Here is a 24504-nt window from a genome sequence, read left to right on the forward strand (position 1 = left end):
GCACCATAAAATACCATATCAAATAATAATAACAATAAAACAACTCTTTCCCTTGAAAATTAGGTTAAACCATGAAAAAAAGCACGTGCATATCCATCTTAATCACAAAGTTGAAAAAACGTATATATTTCAGTTCATTATTAGGTTCCATAAACATAAATCGTAAAATTTTATTTTTAAATGCAAGATAGGATAAATTAAGATTATTTTATATTCAACTTTGGCCGTAGCTAAAAACTTATCTAATTCGAGCCAGATATTTTTTACTGCTGCTCTCCCTGCCCCTATACATACAGTAGATCACAAAGTTGATCAGATCTCTACATGGTTGCTTCCTCTGTAAAAGTAGTTGAAATAACTGGATCAGAGACTTCGTGATTGGCAGGATCTTAGCAAGTTCTTTTAGGTATTAATATGAACTTAGTGACATTAGCAATATTACAAATTTGAGCAAAGTTCAAATTAGAAATCAAATAAGAAGTAGGTCAAGTTACGCACAAGGGAAAGAAAATCAGATTGTAGTAAGATTTTGATGACAACACTTCACCCCAGAAAATGTAGGAGAAAGATGTTTTTAAAATTCAGGGAAAGAAAAATTTTAGCTAAGCATTTCTATCCAGCAAAACTCTCTTTAACTATAAAGGCTTCAAGCTGATATGGGCATGCAATAACTTAAGGAATATTATTCCAACTATTATTCCCATAAAATTTTCCTAAGGAATCTACCAGAGAACACTTTAGATAACCAGCATAATTGAAGAGACATCTGCATAAGAACAGGAGGTAAGCACTAAGTGTACATTTTCATGTAGGACTGAGGCTAAGTGATGGTTATGGAAATATGACTATATGCACTGATAATGCATGGATAGAACTATGAAAAATAGAGGGGATTGGAAGGATATGGAGACTGCATAAAAAGCAGGATGAGCTCACTGATTACATTATAAGTATTACTTGGGATTAAAGAATATTATTTTAAATTAGATGCTGGGAGAGAGGAAGCTGAAATGTTAATAGCAAAGTTATTTCAATATTTCTCACAGCTGAGAGCCAATCGACAATGGCAAAAAGAAAAAAGCATTATATAAAAGTATTAGCATAAAGGTAAGCATTGGAACAAAAAAATAAACATTCCCAAATACTCCCCAACTCCTCCCCACCAAAATAAGGCAGAGAGAGAAGAAGAGAGATTTTGAAGAAAATCAAATAAAACAAACCACATAGTGAAAGCATATGTACAATTTCATATATTTGTGTGTATGCACAAATTTACCAACAGTATCAGTAAATATTAATGGCCTTAACTTATTAGAAGAAAAGATAATCAGATTAGCTAACAAAGTCAAATCTAACACTCTGTTGTACAAGAGAGATACACTGAGAACAGAGATTAAGAAGGATTCAAAATAAAAGGGTGGACAGGATATAAATATATAAAAAGAAAGCAGCAGTCACAGTATTACTGAATATGGTAAAATGCAAATCAAAGAATGTTAAATAAGAACTCAAAGAAGAGTATTTTTATGATGCTAAAAGCTACAATTCACAATAAAGTTATTTCAACTATGTATATAGGCACATAATAACACAGCCATTTTAATAAAGCAGAGACTACAGGAAGTACAAAGAGAAACATAAACTAATAATAGACAACTTTAACACACCTCTCGCAATCGAAGATAGATGATAGGGACAAACTGACACAACTAACTCAATAAGGTGGATCTAAAAATCAAACTCTGAATGCCAATAATAGCATACCTTGTTTCTAAGTGCACATGAAACATTCATGAAAATTGCCCCCATTTTAAACTCCAAAGTAAATCCTACAATAGTCCAAGGAATAGAATTAGCACAGACCATATTCTCTGATCACTATACAATAAAACTAGAAATTAATAAGAATATCAAAAAAACAAAAAGATCTTTCCACCTGGAAATTTCAAAACATATTACTAAATAACTCTTGGTTCAAAAGGGAATATGGTACAGAATTGCAGAACTTTTTCAAAATTACAATAATGAAAAGATAACAGAATCCATGAAATGAATGCATAATTAATCCAACTATGAAAGGACATTTTATAACATTAAAATCTAATTAATAAAAGTGAAAGTGGATTAAATATTCAACTCAAAAGGTAGATAAAGAACAATAAAGTAAGCCAAAAGAAATCCAGAGGAAAGAATTAATAAAGGTAATGAGCGAGAAACCGGTGAAACAGAACCAAGAAAGAAATCGAAAAACTATTTTTAAAAAACTAATCAATAAAACCAACAAACCACTAACAAATCTGTTCAAGAAGGAAAAATTCATGAACTTACAAAATCAAAATGAAAGAGGAGAAATAGCTATCAATAGACAGGAAATTTGTTAAAGTCATAAGAGATGATGGTGCTCAACTGTAAACAAATTAATCTGAAAATCTAAATTAAATCAGTAATTTTATAGAAAAATTGGTAGTGATCAAGAGGGTAAATGGACAATTACCATAGCAGAAACAGGGAAAGAAAACTCATTTGACAAAATCTAACACCCATTTATGTAAACACACTTAGTAAAATAGGGTTGTTGGATATTTATTTAATATGATACGCCTCAGCCTCAAAGTCAGTGTCCTACTTAGTGTAGAAGCACCAGTGACTGTCTCATCAAAGCAAGGAAAACAATACTATTTTCAACAACTATCTAACATTGTGTTGGAAGTATTCATCAATGCAGTTAGCCAAATGAAAACAATTATAGACACATCAACTGGAAAGGAAGAAGGAAAATCTTTTTTTTTTTTAATGGAAAATACAATTACATATCTGGAAAACTCAAAGAATCTATGGAAAAATAATTTTGAGCAAAAAGAGAATTTAGTAAAGTAGTATGGCATATATATATAAATCGTCTTAAAAAATACAAACAAAACCAGTTAGAAGATATAATGAAAAAGAAGGCTTTATTTACAATAATTAAAAAAAATAAGAAATATCCAAAATTTATACGAGGAAAACTCTAAAGCACTCTTAAAAGATACAAAGGTAGATTTGGACAAATGGCAAGATGTACTTTATTCTTGTAAGGAAAAACTTTGAATAAGTAATTGAATTATTTAACTCTCTGAATCTAGTCCTATGACATAATGATATTAATAATAAAAGTTTAGGGATGTTAAGTCACAGAGATTATTTTTAGAGGGAGAACATGGCCTTAGATCTGAACTTATGAGTTGGTGTTCACTATACTTTCCGCCTCCCAAGGATTATAATTATCACATGAGAAAATAGAAAATTAAAAATATATATATACAGCTTTTAAGCATAAAATTGAAAGAGTGGGTATTTTCATTAAAATGTCTACAAATGATTTCTGCTAGAATTGAGTTACCTGAATAGTTCATGCTGTAATACTGCAGAATAATTGAAGCATTACTATTATAATACCATTCATTCCATATAGAATGAGTGCTGACTGAATGCCAAGTCCTATACAAGGTGCTGGCTGTACAGTGGTGATCAGTCTCTGCATTTCAGCGGTAATCTCTGTACTTAGGTTTCAGTGGTTCTAAGCACTAAACATTGATCGTTTACTATGATACTCACTATAGTGTAAAATGGCAGGCTGAAAACCCAGGCCCAGAGCAGACAGAACAAAGAATGTCCAAAATTTCTTTGCATCAAGAACTGCATTAGTCTCTACTGAATGCCGTGCCTGGAATGAATGGATTTCACCCGCTTCTTCTGCCCTTGCCCCATTCAGCTTAAAGTTCTGAGCCTCAGAAGATTAATTGATTGGTTGAGTGAATGGCGCTTGCCCACTCTTTGGCCATTCTGTGGTAATGATAGAGGAATTGATCCAGTGGTAGGTGCTCCAGGCATGCCTATGGCATCTGAAGCGGGAGGACAAATGAATTTATTATCTTTGCAAAAATGCACAGAACAAAATGGGGTGCTTTCATGGCAGCAATGAATGTTGGGCAGCAAAAAAACAACAAATGTCACTGATTTCCCAAGGTTGATATGATAAGCTGTATGACTTCTTTGTAATTGACCATTTGGATTTGTCTGCTGTATGCATCTATACTGAATCTGAGGCCACCTTATGCAGTGAAAAATGACAAGTATAAAATTGATCATAGGACATTCATCAATTCTGCTCACTCCCTATAGTAGTTTAGAACGATGTGCTGATCATCTCCTACCTAAATAAAATAGAATATGTTAGCATCACACTATATCCCTGACCTTCCTTCCAAATGTACCTGTGGTAGGGTATCTCTCATATGTTAGACTTCCCAAATAGAAGAGAAATGGCCAGTGCCACCTTCCTCCTGTGGAATAAGCGGAAAAGGCCTTATGTGAGGACTGGAACTCGGTGGTGCAGTGTGCTTAGTTTCCATCGTACACCAGGTTTGGAATTCCTGATGTGCATCTGGACCATGTGCAGAATTTTGGCTGACTTCAAAGAAAGTGATTTTGAGGAGAGAGAGTTAGTCACCAAAAAGAGAAAGCAAGGCATTAATCTTTGATAAGCTCCATTTACTAATTTATAAAGGCAATGGGAATTGGGGTGAGGTGAAAAACTAAGCGCTGAGGGAACCATCTGTAGTGAATGTTAATCATTTTCTGACCATGTCATGAACTGTGCTTTTTTGGGGAAACATGTACAGCTTGATTGTAAAACATTACATATTATTCGGTAGTTTATAACTGATTATAAGATTCAAAAAAAGCCAGTTCTGGGTACTTAAAAATGGAAGAGCCGTTTGCTGGAAGGGATTTGTACGTCATAGGTAGTTACAGAGGACATTTTTAGGATTCAAAATCAACATAGAGATGTTAGCATAAGGAGAGCAATGCAAATAGTTCTTACATTTGTGTGTTCATCTTCTTAATACCAACGCAGAGAAGGCTAGGAATGACAGACAAGAAGCTCTAGAAAGAATCTGGGGAAACTTAGGGAAGAAAGAGAACCAACAGCTGAGCCCTGAGCATACAGAGCACATACACATCTAGGTAAGAACAGTTTACATGGAAGTTAGGTATGTATGACATTATTTATTCTTAGAGATTTTATTTCATTCAACATTGTATTTATTCAACATTTTATTCATTCAACAATTTACATATTTGGGAGACCTTAGTAAATCAGATACTATCCAAGGTGCTGGGAGGAGAAAACAATAAAAGGATAGCCATGGTTGATGTCCTCATAGATCTTACAGTTTAACAGGGAAGAGACTGAACAAGGAATTACCATCACATGTGATAAAGGTCACGCTGTGTGAGTACAGAATGGTTTTGGAACATGTAACAAGGGGAATGGCAAGACCATTTTGTTTCTTAAGAGAACTAGAATGCAGCAGATAGACTCTTTAAAAATTAAGAAGTCAAAAAAATTATTAAGTCAATTCTCAGAAGGTTTGGGTTTTGCCACATATATGTATATTTTTTATATTTATCATGTCCTTTAATCCTTAAATCAACCCTGCCAAGTAGGTACAGATTTCTCCATTTATCAAGAAGGAAATTTAAACTTAAGGTACTGAAAGTAGCAGACTCTACTCACACACCTCATAATAGCTATATAAACATAAAAAAGTATAAATAATTACTAATTACATGTGAAAGTAATTACTAATTACACATGAAAATAAGTGATCTGAAAGAAAATCACAGGGTACTATGAAAATGGATAATGAAGTAAATATAAGGAAGCTTGGAGGCCAGAGAAGGCCTGTTTAAGGAAGCAACCTGTAAAGTAAGACCTGAAGAAAGGGTAGAAATTAGGTGAAGAATGGGTGATGGGAAAGATCACGGGTTGAATGAGCGCCCTGCAAAAGTTTTTAAAAGTCCTGAGGCAGGAAGCAGCTTGGCCCAGTCTGGGAATTGGCAGAAGGCCAGCATGCTTGAAACACAGAAAATGGGAAAGCAACTGGCAAGGACTGAAGCTAGAGAGACATAGGGATCAAACCATAAGCCTAATAGAACTCATTAAGGATTTTGTGTCATATCCTAACTGCAATGAGAAGACATCAAAATAATTTATGCAGAGAGTGGCAGGATTAGATTTACATTTTGAAAAGATCATTCTGACTGCTGTGTAAAAAATAGCTAGAGGGGAGATCTGATCAAACCCACGCTCCACCTTCCTCTTTCCAGCACCTTCTCTGGGGAAAGTGCCTTTAAGCAACTATGTACAGAGTACAGAGATGAGTACAGGGAGAAAGTCATATCTCCCTTCCTAGGGTATAAATGGTCATAAATTTTTTTTACCATAAATTTGTTTCCCTGTACAAACACGTAATTATAATGCTATATACAAATCAAACTAAAAAATCAGGATCCCATTTATGAATCATAGAGTCACCATAGAAAAACAATTACTTTAAGATTCAAACAGTAGATGTCTGGACAAAGAAAGGAAACCAGAGGTGGAAATTCCCTTGAAGAGGATTCTGCTAATGAAAGGCACCAATGAAGGGAGTGGTAAAAAATAGATGCAGGGTGATAATTCAGATATGGAAGAAATTCAGATATGGAAGAAGACTTAGAATAGACACACACACACATACACACACACACACACACACAGAGACATGCACACACATAATCTGCTGGGCAGGAAGCTTCTGACCTGTCTGGCAGTTGCTCTCCATTTAATATCACAGTCCTGTGAGGTCAGGGTAGGGAAGGGAGGAAGTGAAGTGACCACCTGGCCATCTGCTGCTGAGCATATTGAGAGAAAGGACAGAGTGTGGTTGTTTGGAATGTCCCATAAGTGTCACCTGACATTTTTAGACTATCCCCAAATGAATTGTTCTACATCTATCTCTGTGTTTGTGTGTGTATACACTATTATGTATAAATACTCAAAGACACAGAGTCAATAGCAGGTAATTTCATAATGATGACAAAGATATATATCCAAGACTAGAGTTGTAACTTTATGTATAGTATGTTAATGCCTCACTGGGCTCATGAATGCCACATATTCTCCACTATTTGTTTACTAGCTTGTCAGCATTATTCATCATACACTGTGTCACCAAGCACATGGTCACGTCTCATATGTCTGCTCCAAGGGCAGCACCAATGTGACCTTTCACTTTCTGTTTTATAAAAGATAAAATCATTCCTTAGGAACATTGTCTATTTGCACAACTACACAATTTGCTATTAAAGGAGTCTCAATTATCTGCAAAATAGCTTGTTAAATGTTTATAGTTACTTTTATAGTGTAGTGCTAGATGCTCAGATAATTTCAGATCTATTCTCTATTTGAGTGGATTTTAAACTGCTGCTCTTTCCATATGCTTTATGAGATGAGACATAGAAAATAACAAAGTGGTTTAGAAGACTCTTTTTCTTGGATGATGAAAAACCTGTGTAATACAGAATGCTCCCAAACATCCTCTGAGTTGGAAGACATGCTACATATCTGCCTGTCACCTAATTTTTCTTCCTGAAACCAATATTAACCAGTAAAAATCTAACACCATTTGATTTCACCCTCTTTTGCTTTGGAAATATATAATATGATTATCCAAACTCAGAGAGAGTCAGTATGGTGTGTACTAGTTTCTGTGGAGTACAGGAGCCCCACAGGAAGTGGTGGAATTCCAAATGTGGGCTGAGAGGTTCAAATCACAGCCAAGAAAATGACTTCAACCACTGTCAACAGTCAGTATCATTTAAATCTTTAGATATGAAAAAAAGAAAAATTGAAACTAACGGCTTTCTTTTGAGGATTTTCCACAGCCAATGATTCAGAATATAACATTTTTAGATAGGTGAAGAGAATATCATAGCCCAGTAGAAGGGAGAAGTAATTTTATTATCTGGCAGGATAGTGGCTTCATCATTAAAAAATTCAGCCAACTAGAATACAACATCCTTTGACCTAGCAGATAAAAGGTCAGAAAGCAATTTTGAATAATAAATGAGACCTGTTGACCTCATGACCCAAATCTGGCAGGGTCAGTGTTTCCCCTTTCACCAGATGCTGATGGCAGACACACACACAGAGCCAGCTCAGCTAATGAGCTGCCTCAACCCAGCCTGTAGGTGCTGCAGTATTTTCATGTTATGTAGCATGAAAGAGAGAATAGGTTTTTAAAGCTGTTGTGTTATGTAAAGAGATATTTATAGAAATATTTCTATTGTTGCTTTTAAGAAGGCTCCTTTCCTGGTTTTTAAGGCTTCTATTTAGTTGTAAAATTTAGTAGAAACCTAAGTATTGGCCAATTTTTCCTTCTAATTCTGATTTCCTTTATTATTTTAGCACTAGAAAAAAAGTTCTTTTGCTATATTTATTTTATTTGTATTATCAGTAAGGTGATTTCAAAAGAATTTTCTGAATATAGGAATGAGCCTACTTATCGCTGAAGATGTGACCTTTGCCCTTCGTTTTGCTGCAAATAGTCCTCGTATTTAGATAAGGGATTGAGATATACACAGTATTAAGCTGATATAGTTATTAGTTAAAATGTTTAAGCTTATTTGGATGACACAGTGATCTAATCTAGAAATTTAAAAAATTCAACAAAAATAAAAACAGAAATTTGGCTTCAAACTGAACTATTCATCCTTATGACTTTAATGTTTAAAATTTTCAGCATTGCTTTTGGGAAAAATCAGTTCTCATAAAGTCAGCTTGGTAAATGCTTGCATTATTTTAATAAATATCCTTTAATATGTCTTGTTTTGACATCCTTAAGAACATGCACAGTGCATTTAATTTGTGTTTACTTGGTATTCTTTTAAATAAAAAAATGTCAGGAGTCTGGCCAAGTTCCAGTTTAGCTAATTACATTTATCTTGCTAGGTTCCCTTTCAGCTTTCAACTGAAAATGATATTCTTCTTCACTCTTCATATTAAACTCTTGCCAATTTGTGAATTGCAGAAGGGCCACTTAGTAAAATAATATTATCTCCCCTTGTAGTAATATAACACAGGTGAGTAGGAAGTGTTTTGAGCCAATTTTTTAGTTATTTACTATAAAGTGGGAAAAAAAACCCTTAACAATGGAGGATTTGGAGACGACCTCACCACAAATTCATCGCAATTCCCCATATCTGCCAAAAATAGAAAGGAAAAATGGCAGCCAAAGCTAGTTGTTATTCAATTGGTTTCAAGCTTATTCAACTTGATTCAACTGAATACATATTGAACACTTTTGATGTGCAGGGTCTTCACAAAGCCTCCTTGTGTTACGAGAAAACATTTTCTTTTGTGCATATTGAACTTTTCTACAAAGTCACAAACTTTCCACAGTAAAAGCACATGACCTAGATTTATGGTGAGGACATATTCTAATTAATAATATAAAATACTACTGCTATATAGGCATGCAAGGAAGGAAAGGGGATGAGCTGACAGGATTGAGGAGAATAAAATGACACCTGGTGAGTATTGTGAAGCACTTCTTCGTCCCATTAAAGCACTTCACATTTATTTTCATTTTAGCCTCGCTACAACCTCATGTGATATTTGCAGTTGTGTGCTGATAAATGTTTAACAATCTGCTCTAAAAAACAAACAACCAAAACCCTCATTTGTACCATTTGCTCATTTTTATGGTGTGAATACTCCCACCATAACTAGCTTCAAGGAACCAAGTGATGTCACTAATCATGGAGCCAGGAAGAGATGCAAACAGTTGGCTCTCATGAGCTGGTGGTAGCTGGCTCCATCACACCACTGGATATAGGACAGATATTAGCATTTTCGTTTTGGAGTTTAGAAAACTGATGTGAAGATATTAAGGGATTGATTTGAGATGGAGAGGTAAAAAAACAACAGGGTTGATACTAGATGACTTTTACTACCAGATTCTGAGTTTTTCTCCTTTTTCCATACTGTGAAGCCAGTTATGACAAAAAAGAAAGAAAAGTGCCAGAAGGGTAAGGAAACTGCATACTGACACAGAGGCCTCAGTGCAGATACAGACACAAAGAAAAGAAACATGTGAGATAAAGATACAGACACAGAGGAGAGAACAGTAGAGAGAGCTGGGGAAAGATGGGAAAGGTAGGGGGAGAGAATTAGAGAAATAGTCATCTGAGGTTGTATACCAAATGAACAATTTAGGGTAGGAGTGTAGGGCAGGAAGGAGGCAAATGGTCCAATCCACTTACTCAAAAGCAAAGCAAAATAAAACCAGTTTAACAGAACAATAATTAAATTTCTTTTCATCTGGCAGAAGTGTAAAACATATCTGGTCCCAAAATGGCTTTGTTTAGTAGATTTTAAACTACTAAACAGAGCTTTGTTTAGATTTTGAAGAACAGTGAAAAGGATTCCACATTAAATGTCAAGAGCAGGGCTGAGGAACCTCTGGCAATTGACTTAATTTTATCTAGGCAATAAGGCAGATTAAAGATAATATCCTGATTTGTTCCTGTAATTAGTAAAAGGCCAGGTATAGTTGAAGGTTTTTGGCTATAATATATAAAATATCACAAGTAGGGGCTATCATTCCATAACATTTTCACCTCTCTCTTTTTGGGTGGATATTAGTTTTTCCCTTTTGGCTCATTTGCCATTTTCCCACTTTTATTCTTCCTCTAATTCATACTTTATTAAATATATTTCTCATTTGTGGTATTCTCTGTAGTTTTCTAATCTATGTTAATATAACTACAAACCATCTAATATTTCATATTCCTCTCAACTCTCCCAGACTTCCACCCTATCACCCACAAAGCAAATAAATTAAAACGAGGTTTAGTTTGTTTTAAATTCAAACCACTTATTCAATTATTTTGCTGGATCCATAACATGCAATTTAAAAAAAATGTTTTCAAAAAATTTCACAATTTGTATGGAAACACAAAAGACCCCGAATAGCCAAAGCAATCTTGAGAAAGAAAAACAGAGCTGGAGGAATCAGGCTCCCTGACTTCAGACTATACTACTAAGCTAAAGTAATCAAGATAGTATGGTACTGGCACAAAAACAGAACTATAGATCAATGGAACAGGATAGAAAGCCCAGAGGTAAACCCACACACATATGGTCACCTTATCTTTGATAAAGGAGGCAAGCATATACAATGGAGAAAAGACAGCGTCTTCAATAAGTGGTGCTGGGAAAACTGGATAGCTACATGTAAAAGAATGAAATTAGAACACTCCCTAACACCATACACAAAAATAGACTCAAAATGGATTTATAAACCTAAATGCAAGGCCAGACACTATCAAACTCTTAGAGGAAAACATAGGCAGAACACTCTATGACATCAATCACAGCAAGATCCTTTTTGACCCACCTCCTAGAGAAATGGAAATAAAAACAAAAAGAAACAAATGGGACCTAATGAAACTTAAAAGCTTTTGCACAGCAGAGGAAACCATAAACAAGACGAAAAGACAACCCTCAGAACGGGAGAAAATATTTGCCAACGAAGCAACTGACAACGGATTCATCTCCAAAATATACAAGCAGCTGATGCAGCTCACTGTGAAAAAAACAAACAGCTCAATCCAAAAATGGGCAGAAGACCTAAATAGACATTTCTCCAAAGAAGATATACAGATTGCCAACAAACACATGAAAGAATGCTCAACATCACTAGTCATTAGAGAAATGCAAATCAAAACCACAATGAGGTATCACCTCACACCAGTCAGAATGGCCATCATCAAAAAATCTACAAACAATAAATGCTGGAGAGGGTGTGGAGAAAAGGGAACCCTCTTGCACTGTTGGTGGGAATGTAAATTGATACAGCCACTATGGAGAACAGTATGGAGGTTCCTTAAAAAACTAAAAATAGAACTACCATACGACCCAGCAATCCCACTCCTGGGCATATACCCTGAGAAAACCATATTTCAAAAAGAGAGTCATGTACCAAAATGTTCATTTCAGCTCTATTTACAATAGCCAGGACATGGAAGCAACCTAAGTGTCCATCATTGGATGAATGGATAAAGAAGATGTGGCACATGTATACAATGGAATATTACTCAGCCATAAAAAGGAACAAAACTGAGTTATTTGTAGTGAGGTGGATGGACGTAGAGACTGTCATACAGGGTGAAGTAAGTCAGAAAGAGAAAAACAAATACCATATGCTAACACATATATATGGAATCTAAAAAAAAAAAAAGAAAAATGGTTCTGAAGAACCTAGGGGCAGGACAGGAATAATGATGCAGACGTAGAGAATGGACTTGAGGACATGGGGAGGGGGAAGGGTAAGCTGGGACAAAGTGAGAGAGTGGCATGGATATATTACACTACCAAATGTAAAATAGATAGCTAGTGGGAAGCAGCCACATAGCACAGGGAGATCAGCTCGGTGCTTTGTGTCCACCTAGAAGTGGGATAGGGAGGGTGGGAGGGAGACGCAAGAGGGAGGAGATAAGGGGATATATGTATATGTATAGCTGATTCACTTTTTCATAGAGCAGAAACTAACACAGCACTGTAAAGCAATTATACTCCAATAAAGATGTTAAAAGAAATGTTTTCCATCCCTTCGTGATAGTATTACTTTGCAAAGAAGACAAGTGGTTTTACATCCATTACCTAAAAGTCTTATAGTACTCCTTCAGAAAAAAAGGGCTATTATTTTTAATTTACAAATTAAGGGAAGGCAAAAGAAATGAGGTAATTTTCTTTACCATATAGCGAAATGAACTGAGCCTTGAATCTGTGTTTCTCTATTATTATCCTATGATATCTTTCACTATAATACACTGTTTCAAAATCAAAATATACAGTAAATATTTAAACACATTTTCTTTAAAGATGAATGGGTCAGAATATATTCTATCTTTTCTCTATGGAGAAAACAAATGATATTTCTCTCCTCTACTTGCCAGTGTAAATGTTTAACAAAGGCATAATGAAGAGACAATGTATAAGTGAGGCTCATACAATATCCATCTCTTGAAGAAAACATTTTACTAGTAGTTAAATAATGACAGTGAGTAAATTAACATTAGCGTGAGTAAATTAATATTAGTGTGAGTAAATTAACATTAGTGTCAGGATATGGGTTATGATGATGAAACCATTTAAACTTTTCAGCATAGGAAAAAACTTTAAGATAGAGTACTATTTTTAGAACTAAGGGTTTAGGTTCCCATTTTCAATTTAGGTTTTGTTATTTATTATTTTTATTGCAAAGAAGTCACTTTTTTTCCTAATCTGGTACTTCACAGAATTCACATAAGTGTTTCTAGAGGCATTAGGGTCTGGAAATCAGCAAGGGTGACATTCAGCAGTGTTCCTGTACATGGATGGATGGAACTGACTTATCAACTGTCACCTATATCACCCAAATCATCCATGTGAAGAAGGCTGACTTGGCACCTAGCTGGCAATTATCTGATGAACCCAGCCCAGTAAACTGCCTAGACTGATAAAAGTTCAAAGAATAAATATAATTGCATTGGGAAATCATGGAGAATATTTTCTGATGATTCAAAATGCAATATCTTGACTGGATTCAATTCACAACAGCAGGCCAAACAAGCCATCTAAAATAAGACGAAAAATACAGACTGCTATAATGGATATTCTACAACATGATTCAAAACATAGCATAAATCAGGTCTTTGGAAAAAAATAAATTATTGGCATAAAATATGCTGAACACGTAGAAAAGTTACTAACGTCGTATAATATATATCACCCATACAACACAATAAAATGTATACATATACTAAACACACACAATAACCTGAATGAAGAAATCAAGGTTATTAGAGAAACAAGGAAAAGGAGTTTCCCTCTCAACAGGTCAAAAAGAAAAGAAGAATAAAAGATCTGACAGTAGGAATCTGACTTCAACAATTAAACAATGGATATTGCCAAGGTTGCCTAGGCCAGAATAAGAAACTGCAGTTTAAAAGGTAATTTACTTTACTAACTTTTAGTATATCAGGCTATCCAGGGAGTTTAGATGCCATGAGGGAATGCTGCAGCAGTCAGAGCAAAATGAACAATTATAGTGTCATTATACTTAGTTTTCTAACGTTAGGGAGTTCTTTCCTGTTTTCCATGGCTCCACGGAAGGAGCCGTGCTGTGTTCAGCATTCATTCAATTTTTCTGAACTGTCAGATAATCTTGGGGAAACAAATTTCCTGATGCCTTTAGTACAATAATAAGAGCATCTCAAGTAGGAAGCACTATATGTAAACTTATTTTGCATCAGCTTCAGGGTCAATTAGACATTAAGATGGCTAAGAGTTCCATCCCACATGCCACATCCAACAACATTATAGTGACAGCTAGAAGGATATGTCCAGAAGATTTCTAATGCTGTATCTAGACCCAACAAAAAACAATGCCTTGATCAATGAGCAACGTCTGTTGTAAACTAGGAATGAAGAAGAGGAAGCTCACGTGGCACCTTCTGTGATCTCATCTAATGAGATCTGGGCTGGGGTGAAGAGGTACCCAGCACTGTGAACCTGGGAAAATGGCCATTGACCATCCTGAGGCTCAGTTTCCTTACCTTTAAATGAAGGGGTTGCTACTAGTCCTGGGATAATTTACTAACACCTAATATTTGTATAGCAATATTACAATTCAAAAAAATGTTATATAAATATTAATTTCTTGTATCATTATTATTAGTTTCTAGACAAAGAAACTAAAGCTCAAGGAGGCTAACCAAGGTGACACAAATAGTGGTACAGGGACTCAAGCATTAGTTTTCATCTAATTAACATGCTGCCTTATACATATACAAATATACATTTCCACGGACATGACAACAATATTTCCTACCTCACACCCGCCAGATTGTCCAGTGCTAATCTCCTGATTCCTCCCCCTAGGGGATCCCATCCCTTGCCCACAGGATGGAGCACTAATCTATCATGGCAGCCTTTCTTTTTTTTTTTAACATCTTTATTGGAGTATAATTGCTTTACAATGTTGTGTTAGTTTCTGCTGTATAAAAAAGTGAATCAGCTATACGTATACACATATCCCCATATCCCTGCCCTCTTGCGTCTCCCTCCCACCCTCCCTATCCCACCCCTCTAGATGGTCACAAAGCACTGAGCTGATCTCCCTGTGCTACGCAGCTGCTTCCCACTAGCTATTTTACATTTGGTAGTGTATATATGTCAATGCCACTCTCTCACTTCGTCCCAGCTTACCCTTCCCCCTCCCTGTGTCCTCAAGTCCATTCTCTACATCTGTGTCTTTATTCCTGTACTGCCCCTAGGTTCATCAGAACCATTTTTTTTTAGATTCCATATGTATGTGTTAGCATATGGTATTTGTTTTTCTCTTTCTGACTTACTTCACTCTGTATGACAGACTCTAGGTCCATCCACCTCACTACATATAACTCAATTTCATTTGTTTTTATGGCTGAGTAATATTCCATTGTATATATGTGCCACATCTTCTTTATCCATTCATCTGTTGATGGACACTTAGGTTGCTTCCACATCCTGGCTATTGTAAATAGTGCTGCAACAAACATTGTAGTACATGACTCTTTTTGAATTATGGTTTTCTCTGGGTATATGATGGCAGCCTTTCTTGCTGAGCCCAGACACAGTGTGAGACTCTTCAACACGTAACTGCTGGAGCCACTACCAGTTGATAGGTCTCTCACTTAAGAGGGACCAATCTCCTGACCTTCTCCAACAATGAGCCACAGCCAAACCTTGAAGCTCAGAAGACAAGGTGGAGCAGAAGATGCTTTCCTCCTTGAGATCCTGTTGTCTGCTTTGTGGGTCATGAAAACAAATGAGCTGAACTATAATGCTGTCAATGAAAAGCATTAGAGGAAGGAGTTTATTACCTTTGTTGAGACTGACTTGAACAAATAGACATCCTTGGTGTATAAACTTGAAGAAAGAAAATGCTTACAGAATCTTCCCTATTGTAGGATTATATGGAATAGTGGGTAAAAATGACGTCTTCCCTGTTGATGATGAAATAGTAGCAATGGTGGAACTATGAAGAAGTGGGTAGAGCTCAGGTTAAGAGCCCAATCTATTGTCTTTCCACAGTCACTGACTGACACACTTCTACCATAGATGTGTTCTGGAATCTATCACGCAGTCTATATTAGAAATCTATTATAGACATCAATATTAATTGTAATGTTTTATCCAATGTTAGTAGCAAACAATTATCCTATAATGTTATGTCCTTAATTTTCCACATTTTGAACATTATCCATGACATATTTGATTCCAGATTACCTCTTCCTATCACCTAGCAGTTTTTTGCAATTTCTCCAGCAGATACCAACTATTCAAGCTAAACCAAGTTAGATGAATAGAATAAGGTAGCCCTGAATTTAAAGAAAAAAGCAAAAACAGATTCTGAAAAAATGAATGGCTATAAAATAATTCTATGTATCAAATTTCATTAGACAATTGAAACCTAATTAAATATTATTCCATAGATACTACTCTCTATCTCTGATCTTTAGGGAAATGACTTAGGGGTGGAGTGAAGGAAGAACAGGATTATTTGATTACCTCTCAAAATGATGATTTAGCAATTCAACATTCCATTAAAATATGTTTAATGGAATGTTGAATTGATTTCCTAATTTATAAATTCAGAAAAGTTAAAGTCTACCCACTACATTGCTGTATAAGAGAAGAGCTTGTAATACATTCCAAAACCTCACGTAGATGCTTTCCTGATTTTATGTGCAGCTTCTTCCTCCAATTGAGCCAATGAGTAAAGCTAGCTTATTCTGATTCACAGTAGTAAATGGCACCTGCCTTTTGATTTCATTTCTGTGACGGGATTTTTTTTTTTACTGTGAAGCAAGAAAATGGCTTCAGAATAAAAGTTTCTTAATGAGACTTTTTTCTTGCCTTTCAAGAAATAGGACATTCTACTTTTTACTTCCTCTATTTGCATACTTAAAATATGTCTGATTTTTATTAAATCCACTTTCTTGAAGAGTTAGAATCTCAGGCATGCAGATAAGCAGTTATCACTTCGGTCTATCGATGTCTGAATCAAACCAAGCATTTAGTCAACAGAAATATAACCAAAAGGCAATAGCAACCTTAAATGGGTACTTACTTATAACTTGTTAGTGTATTTTTTCTTCTTGAATGTTAGCACTTTTTTTTAAGGTTGAAAGACATGGACTACTGTCATGGTATTTCCTTTTTCTTTTAGCCAAGGGCTAGAAAAAAGAAATACTTTTCATTCCCAATATGAACAACCTTTAATGATGACAAATGCATGTATTTTTTTAAGTACAATGAAAGTTTAAGAAAAAGCATACAGGTTTTCCTTTCTTTTTAAAATACGTTTTTAAAGATTAGGTGAAGATCAGCCTCTCTAATAGACTCTTATTTTTTCCTTACAGTAGCTGTAGGAAAAGCTCATTTGCAGACAGCTGCAATATGAGCTTCCTTTCCTTGCCCTGTCATTGACCTCCAACCTGATCTGAAAGAACTACCTTCTTTCGAAATGAGAAGTTATTCATTTACCATAATAGCTCTATTCGGGGCCTCCTTAGCAGAAACTGGTAATTGTGCCCAAATAAGAAGGTTTTATGATCCTGACTACTGTTCTTACACAAGAGGACAAAACCTCTGGGAAATTTCTGTTCTGATAGACACAGTAGGCAGCCATAACGTTGGTGTTTAAAACTATGGCTGATGTGCAGCGGTTACCAAAAGAGAAGAAAATTCATTAGGAGTTTGCACTTGTTCTGGTTATATACTAGGTTTTGCCAATTATGTTCTCTTAACTTGACAGCGTATTCATTGAGCAAGAGCTGCTACATTAGAAGTTAGCTGACAGTCAGCTATGTGCAACTTTAAAATAAAACCACTTCATGAAGAAAAGTGAGAAACATAAATGATAAGCCTATTGGATAATCATTACAAATAAATAAAAAGCCTTTGATACAAGCAATTAGTCACAAGCATTACAAGTTGAAATGCAGTCCAGTGTTAAAGAGACAGTTTAGAAGCTCATGGCACATTTATCACAGCTCCACAGACAAGTTATTGAGCTGTCTGTGAAAAAACAGAGCCAAACAGGAAAGCTTTCAGCAGCAAGCAGCGGTTGAGGCCCTTGATTGATAGAGCTAGATGATGCAAAGCTGTCCGATGGCTTTCTGCAAAATAAAGTGAAGGAACTCAAGGTCTTTCATGGTGCTCTCTGACCACAGATGAACAGCTACTTTATTACGGCTCAGACTGAGGTTGCACCTTGCTCCATAGTCTGCCACTTTCTGATGCACATGGTTGACTTGACCAACCAGCCATCGTGTTTAACATACAGTCTGCCATCTTCGCTTTTTTTTTAAAAAGGTTTACTATAAAGTACAGAAGACTGAACTGGTTAAAAGCTCCGATTCTTTACTTGTCCTTACCAGCAACTCTTTTAACCACAGTGATATAAAGGAAGAATGTTAAGGTAGGCTTCCCATGCTGACCCACTGCTTTCTTCATGCACATGTTGTAATTCCGGAGAGTCGTAAGCAAGGAAGCTCAGTACAATGACCCCAATTAACAAGCTGATATTTTTCCCCAAGAATCAAGATGCTGCATTTATTCTTATTTTCACTGTGCTTTAAAATAGGGAATGGATTTTAGATAGGGCAAGGACACTCTTGGTAGTCTTAAGAAAAGGCCATCAACTTTGCAATTGCTTTTTAGTAGGTTTCAATGACTGAAATTTGTTTTGTTAAGGGGTTTAACAGGAAATAGTAAAATGCTCTGATCTTCATCCCTAGCTTGATTCTTGTCAACTAAACTTATTAATGTCAAAATAATCATTCTCCATTCTTTTAGAGTTATTCTTATTTATGTGTCCTCTAGAGAGAGAGAGATTGAGTGAGAGAGGAGAAAGAGACTTGCTCTAGAATCATTTTAAAAGGCTATATATTCTTCTACACTTTCTTTATACATCATTCTCAAATAGAGTTCACTCTCTAAAGATATTATTACCATATTCCTTTATATGAGATTAGAACATTAAAAATCTTCAAGTTCTATTTCTTTATTGGCATTTTAGAGTTGTATTGTATTTTGTATTAATTTTGAGTATCATAAATGGCATTATTTAGAACACTTGGATTTCTATCTTTAATGAATAGACTGATATAGCACATTAAACAAAAAGGACTTCATCTGAAATTAATTCTGATAAGGATATATTCATTTCTAAAACTTAAATGTGTAACCAAAACCTAAATTAGACCTCTTCTCCTCCAGAAAACTAGGAATTTTGTAAAAATTGTAAAAAAAAAAAATTGTACCCTATCTTTAAATTGCCTGAGAAAGAAAACGAAGATATTGAAAGCTATTAATCTGTCCAGAACAAAATTCATATCCCAAATATAAAAATATAAAGCAAAGTAAGTACAAAACATAATCAAAGTATAACCTAGTTTTACTTTGTGTAAAGCTGTCAGCAATGAGAGTATTCCACATAAAACAAATACATGCTTTGCTGCATTCTGGCTCTAGTATTTCTTCTTATAGCCAAATGGGAAAAAATGGTTTGGTTCTCCCTAGGAATCTGCATATTTCCCAATACCTGAATTCCTTGTTAATCAGAGTACCTGTCACCTACTGAATTCTTAGACTATCTCAGCCCTCACCCCACAAAAGTAAGAACTATGCATTTTAACAAGTTCCCCAGGGTGATTTGTATGTGCAATCACGCTTGAAAAGCCCTGCTTTAATACAGTAATTCTCAATCCTGTCTGCATTTTAGGTTCACCTGAGGATCTCTTAAAAAACAGAGATACCGGACTTCCTCTATAAACCAATTAAATCAACATTTCTGACAGGAGGGTCTAAGCACCACTATTTTTTAAAAGCTCCACCATTCCAGTCAAAAGCTATATAGCCTGTTGTGTTTGTCTTTTTCAGCAGCTACTAGGCAGCTCAAGTAGTCACATGAATCTTCTTAGTTAAATTATAATATATTTTCTTTTAATTTCAGCCTTACTGAGATATAATTGACAAAATTGAAAGATATTCAATTGTGGTACATTGTGGTGATTCGATATTCCTATCCATTGTGAAAGGATTCCCACCATCTAATTAATTAACTCATCCATCACCTCACATATTTATTTTTTTTCTTTTGCTTTCTTTCTTTTTTTTTTTTTTTTGGTGAGAACATTTAAGTTCTACTTTCTTAGCAAATTTCAATTGTACAATACAGTGTTATCAACTATAGCCACCATATTCTACATTAGCTCTTCAGACCTTATTCATCTTATAACTGAAGGTTTATACCCTTTTACCAACTTCTCCCTGTCCCCCCTCCCACACACCTCAGTCCCTGACAACCACTCTTCTACTCTAAGTGTTTGACTTTCTTTTAAGTTTCCACATAGAAGCGATATTAAGCGGTATTTGTCTTTCTCTGTTTGTCTTATTTCAATTGGCTTAATACCCTCAAGGTTCATCCATGTTGTCATGAATGAGGCATATATAGTATTTATCATCATTTTATATTAAGAGCAGTTAGTTAAAAAGTAATATACATATATCTTACGCTAGTCGCTACACTAAGCTTTTTCTTATACATTTTTTTCACTTAGCTCTCAAAGCAATGCTATTTTTCCCATTTTACATATAAGCAAACTGAGAGTAAGAGGGGGTTGAATAAATTGATCATTGTCAGATAGCTCATTGGTAGCAGCACATCCAGGAATCAAAATACCTGTGTCTGACTACGGAGCTTACACGCTTAAACCTATTTGTGTATTTGATTCTTGCAGCTTTTCTCAAGCTGTAAAATAGTTTTCTCTTAACTGCCGTCTCTCTTCCTGAGACATACACACACACACATACACACACACACACACACACATACGTCTTACAATTTTTTGATTCCTAGCTTTGGCTTAGACCCTAGAATGATGAGTGAGCCTCAAACTTTAGCGTGAGTTAGAATCATTTGGGGAGATTATTAAAACACAGGCTGCTGATTCTGTAAGCTTCGGGTGGGGGCACCAGGAATTTGTATTTCTAAGAAAATCCCAGGTGACACTGATACTGCTGGACCATGCTTTAAACATCACTAGGCTGCATTAATTGTAATGAATCTTAGGTTACCTGTCTTCATTATGAGCTTCCTCAAATCATTTATGTAAATAGAAAAGGGTATGTATAAATAAAAATAGGTAAGAAAGGACAAAGGGATGATGATATATAAACTATGTTAATTAGAATTGATAATAAAATAAAACTTCAAGTAAGAAGTGATTTCTTAACCCCTGTTGCAAACCCTTCCCAAGAGATAAATGGACTTCAGCATTCTTTTCTCTACGAAGTTAAAATTAGACTTGGTGTGTGATGGCAGGCAATGCAACTATTCTAAAAGTCAAAGAAACTTACATTATGACATTGTTTAGAAAGAAAAATGAGCAATTATGAACAGTTTCAAGGTCTACTATGCTTTGTGTTCTCTAAGTTACTTAAATCATATCAAGATACATTTAATTTTTCCATGAGATATTTTGCTTGAAGTTATAAATTATAGTGTCTGAAACAATAAAAAGCAAGGGAATATTATTGAGTTTATCTCAGTGATTTATGCTCTTATTGCAAAATTGACAATTTAAGATATACACTTGGTTTTTCTTCATCACTTACAAAAAAAACTTTTCCACACCACAGAATAGTAGCTAGGAAGATGCCCCTAATTATTTGTGTTGGATATTGGTCAGATGAGATTCAAAAAACTGTATTTACATGGATTCATTTCGGCAAAGACAAATCTTCAGAACTTTATGATTTAAAATTAACAAGCAGACTAATTTATCAAATTGGAAATTAGGCACAGAAAATATGAAATTATTTTAACAGCCTCTTTTTTTCTGACCTGAGTAAAGTTTAAAGGAAACAAATCGGCATATTTTACGTAAAACTTCAGTGACACATGTACTTTATTTCAGCTATTAAAATAAAGAAAAGCAAGATCTGCCTGTTTTAACAAAGTATTTTTAAAATATTCATTAACACCCAGGTGTGAGGTGGAGCTCTTTGATCTAGTAATGGGAATGTCACCTGGAACACAATTCTTAAGATTTTTTTTTTTTTAATGTGAAATACTGTTCCTGCCGAAAGTTGGTTGGATGACATAAAGAGCACAGGCTTGCCTATCACACTGATTACTTGATATAATAGTAAGCAAGCTTAAGTGAACTGCGTGTCTTCAATCTTCCCAATCACTTAGGGATGGGCATCCCAGCTAACCATCCATCATCCCTGGCCTGAAACATACGGTGTATCAGCAATCTTGGGCTGACCTAAATGATAGTAAAAGCCGCTATGCTGTTCACAATAAGAAATTGTTGTCCAGTGAATTACAGGTTTGTGATTAGATTGCTAACATGGCCAGCTTGATGTATAAGTGAAGTGTCCAGGGAAGATATTCTTTAGGATCTTCTAAAGATTAATTTATACCCTTGAAATGTAGACCAATCACAGAGTCAAAAAATATGTCAAGGTATTTTTCTTGTAAGCAAGAAAGCCCAGCCATTATAACAGTCAATTTATTTCTGGCACCTTTATCTGCAACAGAATTTAATAAACCAGGTGTCTAATGGCTATCATCTTGGCATGGCTAGAATTGTCTAACACGATAATTATTTTTGGGAAAGTAAAATTCACACAGAGGAGTAGTTATATGCTATTATGAATATAAACCTGAAATGTCAACTTCCTCATAACTTAAATTTTTACATTAAAAAATTAAATCTGTGCAAATGTCTATCTAAAATTTCTAGTTGTATGTTATGCTCTCATATCTCAGAACTGTCTAAAGAGATCAAGCAAATTACCTGACAGACATGCTATATATTATGTATTTATTTTGCATTCTTTCCTAAGATTAAAAGAACTAGAACTTAAAATTTAACTTTAAAGAAATTATTCCCAGGTCAACTACACAGCCCAAAAGAAGACAGGCAAAGGAAATAGGAGGCCTGGCTTTGACTCCAGGTTCTGTGTCTAAGTGTGCCTTAGATAAGCTGCTCTTACCATCAGTATCTATATTTGGTATTCTAAAAATGATATTTGCTGGTCTAGCCAAAGATCTATTCAGGAGAATGGCATTCATTCCTTCAGCATTTACTGAACACCCCTATTTTCCAACCCCTCTCCTAGGTGCATAAAATGATGAAGACACAAGTCCTGCTGACAGCCTAGTAGAAGGAGACTAGAAAACAGGCAAGTGCGATAGAAAACATTGTGCAGAAAAACCAAGCAGGTACTTACGAAAAATGAAAATTCTGTGTCAACAGATCTAGAGGTGGGCTCAGGTACATACGTTTTTAACATGTACTCAGTCAATGGTCTACAAAAGAATTTTCCAAGTGCACAGAGTAAGTGCTGAGTACTTTGGAGGTATATAGGAAAAACATCTGAGTCAATCTTAACAGCCCAGAAAAGGTTTTGGGAAATGAGGTAGAGAAATTGAAACTTCACAGGCATAATCTAGGCACAGTGGAGGGAGGAGAGGGGAACATGTTCCCAGCAAGGGAACTGCATGAGAAAGAGAGCACGTGGGGACCTTAGGCAGCTTTCTTTAGAAAACTCGAGGCCAAGACAAGGGATGCATTTGAAGAAGTTGGAAGGAGCCTATCACAAAAGACATATGTTTCTAGTTTTAATAATTTATTTTTTGAACACATGTGCATGGGTCAAAATGTGTAAAAAGGATATACAATGAAAAGTTTCCCTTCCTTCTTTTCCCCAGCTACTCATTTCTCTTACTGGAAAGAAAAATCCATTAACAGTTTCTGTGTGTCTTTCCATAGGTATTGAATACGTATGCAATATTGTATTAGTATGTATTCCTAACACCCTGTCCCAATAAATTAAAGAATAAGGGTATACTACGCCCAGCACCTTGCTTTTTGACATAACATATATTGGAGGTTTGGTCACATCTTATTCATTGTAAATACTGTATATAGTATTCCATTATATACATACACCATGATTTGTTTTACCATCCACCTGCTGATTAACAATTAGCTTGTTTGTAACCTTTTATCTTATAAGCAATGCTGTAAAGAATAAACTCGTACCTAAGTAATTTCAAACACATTCATCTATGCTAAATTCCAAGAAACATATTTTGGAGTCAAGGGGAATTCATATTTAACATGTTGGCAGATTTTGCCAGAATTCATATTTAACATGTTGGCAGATTTTGGGGCTATACTAATTTGCAATCCCATTTGCAAGGGAAGAGAGGACTGTTTTCCTTCTCTTCAAAAAGAAATTTGACCTTTATCTTAAGAACACTGTGAAGTAAATCAAGGGGCTTAAAAGGAGTGACCTGATTAGGCTTACATTTTAGAAAGATACACCCCCACTGCAATGTGGAAAATGAATGAATTGGAGTAGGTAAGACCAGAAGCAAGAAGGGTGGTTAGCAATCTTTGCAGCAGTTAGCCAAGAACAGATAACCCAGTATCTATCATGTGGAAAGACAAAGATGTTTTATTGAGCGTATATTATATGACAGACTCTGTGCTGAGCATGTAGTCTGCATTATCTGATTTATT

General features: G+C 35.3%; 1 protein-coding gene and 1 long non-coding RNA gene across 6 annotated transcripts in view; one reads left to right on the forward strand and one right to left on the reverse strand.

Moving 5' to 3' along the window:
* The window catches only part of LOC309654339, a 1078238-nt gene that overhangs the window by 886490 nt on the left and 167244 nt on the right, over nt 1-24504 (forward strand). The window lies entirely within an intron of this gene.
* WDR72 (WD repeat domain 72) overlaps nt 1-24504 on the reverse strand; it is a 193288-nt gene that overhangs the window by 23481 nt on the left and 145303 nt on the right. The gene's annotated exons all lie outside the window — the stretch shown is intronic.

Source organism: Balaenoptera physalus (genome assembly GCF_965194825.1).
Source record: "Balaenoptera physalus genome assembly, chromosome: 2".
Lineage (NCBI taxonomy): Eukaryota > Metazoa > Chordata > Mammalia > Artiodactyla > Balaenopteridae > Balaenoptera > Balaenoptera physalus.